Below are 7,907 nucleotides of genomic sequence, written 5' to 3'. Positions count from 1 at the left end.
GTCAAGGCCATTTTGTCAACCAGAGCACATGGAACCTCAGAAGTGAAGGGATCTTGAGCAATCTGAGGCCCAGCCTGTGGTTCAGAAGGTGGGTATCTAAGCCAGACGGTCAGCCTTTCTTCCCTGTAACTCCAGGAAGGAAAACCCTGCACTTCATAATCTAGTCCATCCTTATTAAATCGCTGCAGTGGTGATTTACTTCAAGGAAGCGTCTCCCTTGAACCTAGAAGTCCCTTTCATGACATATCTGTGGTCATTTACTGGGGACTCAAGCACAAGAGTGAGGACAAGCCACCGTGAGCAAAGAACTTGCAAGTTTCTGGGGGAAAACAGCTAAGCTTGCTATCAGAATGTGACATCTCTAAGCAGTACATCGGGGTAAATGATGGCTGAGCTAGGAGACACGGGATAATTGCCAGGTCTCAGATTTAGGATGAGAAGGGCAGTGAAAGTTGAACTGACTTCTACTGCTTTCTATTATTTTATAGATGATTACACTGATGGTCAGAGAGGGTAAGCATTTGCCTACGGTCATGCATCTACTAAATTGTGAAAGTAGGACTTGAATCCACCTGCAAACTTAGTTGTCATTTTGATCTTTCAAAAAAAATCAAAATTGAATATGCCATGAAACAGATACAGAGCCTCAAAGGGTGCTTTGCATATGAAGCACCTGGAGATCTTGCTGAAATGCAGATTCTGATTCAGTCGGCTGGGCCGGGACCTGGGATCCTGCATTTCTAACAAGCCTCCAGGTGATGCTGATGCTGATTCATTGACCACAATTTGAGTGGAAGGACTTAAGTGACCTGTTATCTGCATCACTGCTCACTACTCGGGCTGCCCCGTTTTCCTGGAAATTAAGTGCGTGTGACCAAGATACGGCATGATCACTTTGGAAAGAGGGCTGTGTTAATACGGTCACCTTTTTCTCAGCCCTAGAGGGTGAGGCGTCAGATGATTCCTTGAAGAAGATTCATTTGAGGCTTCTGAGGCTTCTTGACAGGTCACCTCGTTTTACTTGGAGCTATGGAAATGGGAGCTTGGGTGCAATTTCTGATCCCAGGACAGGCGCTTCCCCTGGAGACCAGCAAGGGGCGCACCAAGGGCAGAGACGGAGAGGAGGAGCCCGCAGGACACGCTGAGCTGGGGATGTGGAGGCCGCCAGCCTCCCTAAGCTAAGCTCGGCTGGGAAGTTCGCCTCGCTTACAGTCAGAACGCACAAAGGTGCGCCTGGCAGGCCGGCCATTCCCAAGGCACAGGGAGAGGCATCGCTACTGAATTTCAAAGCCAGACTGTGATGCCTCTTCTTCCTGAGCCTGCACCTTAGAAGGAATTACCCACTCCGACCCTCACGAGCCCTTTGAGGCTGTATCTGTTTTTGCAGTGTACACAATTTGGATTTTTTTGTAGCTGGATTCAAATCCTAGCTCCGCAATTTAACAGATGTGTGACCTTGAGCGCGTGCTTAACATCTCTCAGCATCAGCTTAATCATACATAGGGCAGCGACAATGAGTTTTACTCTCCCCCAGGAAGCATCAGCAGTGGCTGCTGAGGACACTCCAGGGCCCGAACCAGAGAATCAGCTATTGATGCATAATCCTCCATGATTTCTTGCTTGCTTAAGTAGACAGACATCATTTATCCAACTGCACCTCACCAGAAACGTATTCCTTTTAGAAACCACTGAAGGGGCCAGTGAGAAAAGGAAATGGAATTTCTCAATATGCTGGGGTGATCCAGTGTTTCTTTTCTGCACTCACAAAAAATTCTGTAAAAGCTCCCCTATCATCTTTAACATCGTCAGGCGATGGACCCTCAAAACCACAATACAACAAAACCAGCAGCATCCAGAGGCACTGATATTCTAGACAGTGTGTTGCAAACCCAGATGGTTTAGGTACAGGATGGCTTCTCTCCGTCTGCTCATTAAAAGTGGTTTTAAAGCGTCTAATGGAAATCATTCCATCCAAGCGCTTATTAAAAACAGCTAGCAAAACACATTTGAAATCCTTGGGAAAAGACAGCTCACCAAGGATTTCCACATCTCTACCTGTCCTCAGGTTCAGGCGGCACTAATGTCCTCAATTAGAAAATGTCACCTGAGGCTCCGACAGCCTCCGTGAATGCAACTCAGCGAAAGCTGGCGTGTCGATGAGCAAAGCCAACGCCAGGAAAGGTGGGCAACCGCAAGGTCAGGAGCAGGAGCAGGAGCAGAGGAGAGCCGGGATGACAGGCCCTGGCAGTCACGACCCAGACGGTCTGCGAAGAGCAGCAAAAACCATTTGGATTGTGACGCAAACTGGAAAGAGCTGGATGGGTGGGACACTGGGAAGAAAACCCTTATTAAACTATGATCCCTTGGACATTTCCAGAGAATGGAAATGTGAAGAGAGATTACGAAACATTTGAGAACCGTCCTGAGTGGGATCTGGAGTCTGTGCGGGGCTAGCAAAAGCCTCGAGAGAAGCCTCCGCAGGCGGATAAAGTCAGGTGCGCTCTGCCCGTGGCGGAGACACCCTCCGGTTCGGGTGAAGGAGAGGAGAGAGGCAGTCAGGCCAGCAGGAGAGGGCCAGGCTCTCCCTGCCTGCAAGGTGCAGGGGAGAAAAGATGCTTCCCTCTGCGGGGCCGCAGGGGCCGTGAGCAGGGACTGGCAGGGGCTGGGAGCCACACCCCTGCTGGAAGCACACGTCCTCGACACGTGCCCACGTTGTGGAACCTGCCCTGGGCAGGCTGCCCAGGGTGGCCGTGCTCCATTCTGAGTTCCCAGTGGAGGCAGTCAGAGACTTGGCTCCAACTTCGTGTGGGCGGCAACTTCCAGGATGTGTGAGATCCTGGCAGAAGCACAGGGATGGGAGCGGGGAGACCTGTGTCCTAGTCTCCCCCCGACCCCGGCTGTCATCTGGGCGTCTCCGACAAGTTCAACTTCCCTTGGCCTGTGTATAATGGCAGCAATTGTGTCATGACATCAATCACAGACCAGGGCACAATCCTTGGAGTGGAACGTTCACCACCCCTTTTGGCAAATGTGCGAGCCTCTTATAGAGGATCTGGAAAATATCTAGTGGAAAATAATATTATTGATGTACCAGTAAAATGAATAAGTAAAACGGATCCATATATATCCTGGCCTTAAATAGCACCTTCTCTGCCCCCTAAGGATTTACTCTCAGAGGGGATGGCTTCTAGGGCCAGATAATATTTTGAGGAGAGAGAACTTCACAGCGCCCCCTGCAGCTCCGCCCACCCCCACATCTCTAGTAGTCTCCCCACATCATTGCCCCACGCCATGTACGAGTACGAGGCAGGACTGGACCCAGAAGTAGCTTGCAGGTTCTTCTGGCTTTGATTTTCTGAACATGGCCTTAGGTCAAGGACATACAGGCTTTTCCTGGAGGCACAGAGAGGAGAGGAGGTAGCGGCGAGAAGCAGAGAGGCTTGGAAGAAAGAGGAGGGGAGGATAGGTCTGTGGGTCCCCAGAGGACAGTCCCTGGCAGGACCCCAGAGGTTGGCTGTGTGGTTTAGAAGCCACGGAGACCAAGGAGCAGGCTTATGCTCGGTGGTCACCCGGTGAGCAGGATCACCCCCACCTCTACCCCACGGTCTTGATCATGGGTAACGCCCGGAAGTTATGGCAAAACCAAGGGGTGGTTTCTATTCTCGATGAGACAAAGGCTCCCAATGAATATTAAGTTGGTATCTAGAGAAGAAATCACCCGAGCATGGTAGAGATTCATACTCTCTCACCATTCATTCTGCATGTTAGGGAAGAAAATAAAACGTTAGTCTTAGAACTCCAGATGCTCCTCGACTTACAGTGGGATTACACCCCTATAATCCCATCGTAAATGAACAACACCTTCCGTTGAAAATACATTTAATACACCTGTTGAACACCATAGCTCGACCTAGCCTACCTTAGACGGGCTCAGAACACTTACATTAGGAGGCCATTGGGCAGAATCATCTAACACAAGGCTTATTTTATAATAAAGTGTTGAATATCTCAGGTCATTATCGATCATTTCGCTTTCACTGTATTGAAAGTGAGAAAACGGGGCAGCCGTATGGGTATCGCTTTGGCACCATCGTAAAGTCAGAAACTCGTAAGTCGAACCATCGTGCGCCGGGGACGGCGTGTACCTGGAAGCAGAGCACAGGGAGGAGTCTCAGTTCACACAGACTCAGGCCCGAGGGCGGCTGCAGCCTCTGCCTTCACCGGGGCTGTCTGGGCTCCGACGCTGGCCCACTTTTCCAGACTACAAAACAAGTGGTTCTTTCTGAAGACTCCATGAGGAGAGATATGTAGCCTTATTTTGGGGTCCCTTGCAATGCCTCACATAGTGGATTATTTGTCGACTATCAAATCACTTATTGACCATTAAAGCCCATCTAACCCACAATGAAACTGGGTGCAGATGGGTCGCTGGTTTGGTGACCTTGGACGAGTCATGCGGCCAGCGGTGCCAGGACTGTGAATCTTGTTGCAGTGTCAGGAACGTGAACATTGATCTACGGTAAGGCACGGGCTTGCTTTTTGTCATCTGAAAAGTAAGAATAACAACAACACGCACCTCACAGGTACCCGGCACAGTGTCCGGCTCAGAGTAAACGCTGTTCGTGTGCCGTTATGATGGGTGTTATATGTGAGTGCAGGAGCTGAGAAACGTCTGGCCAGCACCACTGTGAAGTCACGTTTGGGGACAAGTTTACCACAGGCCAGGGAGGTGAGACCCAATCATGGCAGCATTGCCACATCCTCTGATTGGATTTAGCGTTAGGGCGACTTTGGCAATTACCCAAAATGAAAGTTCTCTGGGACATTTGCAGGGGAAAGAAGACAGGACGGAGGTTTACACGAAATGCAATCAACGTGGAAGGGGGGCTTTCATCCAAATCCTTTAGCATAAATGGGCTCCTTCTCTCTGGCCTTCCACTGTGGTCGGATCTCCCTTGTCATAAAACAAACAAAAACATCTCTTGACACACTCATCCTCCCTTCTTGCAGAGAGATAATCTGTCCTTTCTTTCATGGCCAAATTCCTCAGACATGAAGTCGAAAGACTCCATCCACGTCCCCACTGCCCATCGACCGGCCTCTCTTTGATCCCATGAGATCTGGCTTTCCTATGGGAGTTTCTCTCACGGAGGCTGCCTCCCTGTGCCCCGTACACGGCTGACTTTCAATGAAGAATCATTTACCAAATGCCTGCTACGTCCCAGCCCCCAACTTTTGCAAGATGAGTGACACACGGCCCTGCTTTAGCGAGGGACCCCTTTAGTTGAGAGACCCTTCAACTCCAACGGGCAATTCAGGGTGTAAGAGCCTCAATGGAGGCTCATGCAAGGAGCAAAGGAGAGCAAAGAAGGAACTCCCCAGCTCTGCTTGAAGACTGGGGAGGGGTGAGGGGTTGGGGGTGGGGGTGGGCAGCCAGGAAGTCTTCTGTGAAGAAGATGCCATTTGAGATGCTTCTTAAGAACGGAGAGGGTTTTTTATTCCAACAGCATTCTGGCACCGAAGAGCATGTGGAAAGAGAAAGAGGCATGCAGAAGAGACCTGGTCAGAACCTCATGGAACATCAGCATGGCCGGGACAGAAGAGAGGGCAGGAGCCGGAAGGGGAGGCAGGGTATTTGGACTGCATCCGGGGGGCGGGCAGCCGTTGGCTGGTTTTGAGCTTCCTATTAGCCTCGGACTTCCTTCCTCTCCCTGGCCCTGCCTGTCACTCCCACGTGCCGCTTAAGACCAAGCCGCTCTGAAGCCCTCTCTGCCTTCTCCAGCCCACACTGGCTGGTTGCTTTGAACTAGCAGATCGCTATGCTTGGCCACCGTCTTCTGCCCTCAAGACCTCAGGTGATGCAAGTCAGGAAGTCCAGGAGACCTTGGACAGACTTGTCAGAGCTCAGACCGACTGAGTCGATGTGCGGAAAAGTGATCCGACCGCACGTCTGGCCAGGGCCTGGCTGCTCCCCTGGGCAGCAGCACCTGGCATCAGCACGTCCCCACTAATGCCCTCTGCCGGAGAGGAGAGAACGCATCCCAGATGGCCCTGACGTCCAAGAGGGCCTGGCAGTGACCAGATCATTGCTCAGAAGTGGGTCATGGGGTGGACAGGTGTGTTCGACACGGGGTGACTACATAGCTAATCCCCGCAGGGAGAAAGCCCCGCCAGCAATCCTCACTCCCGCCGGCCTCAGCAGGCTTCCGGGGCAGCACCCACCCCCAGGACGGTCAGCAAACCCACCCCCGCGGCAGAAAATGCAGCCGCAGCTCTGGTTTTCCAGGGCCGCTGGTCACATCTTCACAGGCAGATTTCTTTAAACATAAAAGCCTACAGTATTAATCTCGGACCCTCTGCCAGGCTGCCCTCCCTGGTCTCCCTGGTGCTGTGGGGTGGGGGTTTCCAGGCCTTTCGTCGAGCAGCTCACAAACTTTCTGGGATTTCCATGGGCCTGCTGGAGGTCGCCACCTCCCTCTTCTACGCGAGACAGTGAAGCTACCTGCCCCTTCCCGGGGGGCGGGGACAAAGGGAAAACCTGTCTGATAAGACTGTTCCAAGGTAAAGGTGCAAGTGACTCCTCAAAGTGGGGTTTCCTTGTGTCCAGTCTGCAGGGCCCAAGGTATCCACATGCTCCCCCTCCCCTACCCCAAACGAGGGACCCCCGCAACGCTGCCCAGGAACACCCAGGGGCAGAGAGCGCGGTCCAGAGATGGCACGCCCGGCGCAGGGAGAGGAGCTGAAGACAGCCCGGGACGCCCCTGGAGGGAGAGAGGCGCCGGCGGCCGCAGGCAGCTCGGTCCCCGCGACTCCGGGCCCCCCCCTGTCCCCGGCTCGGGGGCGCGGGCCCTCGCCCGCTCTCGTCCGCAGCAGGGCGCTCACCTCCGGGGAGGTCTCCCCGCGTCGCACGCGCGTCCGCTCACTGCTCCCCGCCGCCACCCAGCGCCTGACATCCGGGCTCGGGAAGGTCCGGCAGGCCCCGCCCCCGGGACAGGCCCCGCCCCCAGGGACAGGCCCCGCCCCGCCGGCCAGGTAACGTCTTCGCGCGCTCGGGCCAATGGGGCGACCTCCGGTTCCAACCCTGCGGCTGGGCCGCGGAAGAATATAGGGGTCCCTGGGGTCGGGGGGGAGGGAAGCTGGGACGCGGGGCGCTGGGTGCACGGGAAACCCTGGATCCGAGGGGAAGGGATCCCCAAGTATCTGTGGAGCTCGCCAGGCCAGCTTATCTATGGAGCTCCCCAAGTATCCATAGATAAGCTCCCCAAGTATCTGTGGAGCTCGCCAAGCCCTTCCTGTCTCATCGGACAGAGGCGGAAGCTGGCCCGAGGATCTGGAGTCGTTGTCCAGAGGCACGGCCAGCCGCTGGCAAAAGAGGGACCGGACCTCAGGCCCCGTGCGAGGCTCCTTCAACTGCACCACACCTCAGTTTAAGGAAGAAGCCCCGAGGTTGGCTGGAGAACCCAAGAGAAGACAGGCCCATCTGCCCTGTGAGCGCGGCCTGAATCTGCCCCGCCTTCTTTCCTCGTTCCCGCCGCCTCCGTCCGCCGCTGGGTCTGCAGGAAAAGGGCCGAGCCAAAGGAAAGAGGCCGGCCCCCCAGAGGCCTTAGGACGCAACGGGTCAGAGAGAGAGGACGGACAGTGGAGGAACGGCTCCCTGGGGCAAAACCCGGTCCAAAGACGAATCTGGCGCCGTCTGGAGTAAGACTGGGGGGTGGGGGGAGAGCCAGGGGCTGGACCGTGAGGGGGGCCGAGCCCCACCCCCGCGAACGCGGCTCCGGGTGTCCCGGGGGTAACCGCAGAGCAGCCGATCGGGCAAGGTGGGAAAGATACGGGTAAAACAAAGCCTGGCACTTAATTACAGCACAAGGATCTCATTCTAGAGTCTTTTCGGCTTTCTTCCTTGGCCG

The sequence above is a fragment of the Pteropus vampyrus genome, unplaced genomic scaffold (assembly GCF_000151845.1).
Source record: "Pteropus vampyrus isolate Shadow unplaced genomic scaffold, Pvam_2.0 Scaffold60, whole genome shotgun sequence".
NCBI lineage: Eukaryota > Metazoa > Chordata > Mammalia > Chiroptera > Pteropodidae > Pteropus > Pteropus vampyrus.
The sequence above is the reverse complement of the archived record's forward strand: the minus strand, read 5'-3'. Positions refer to the sequence as shown.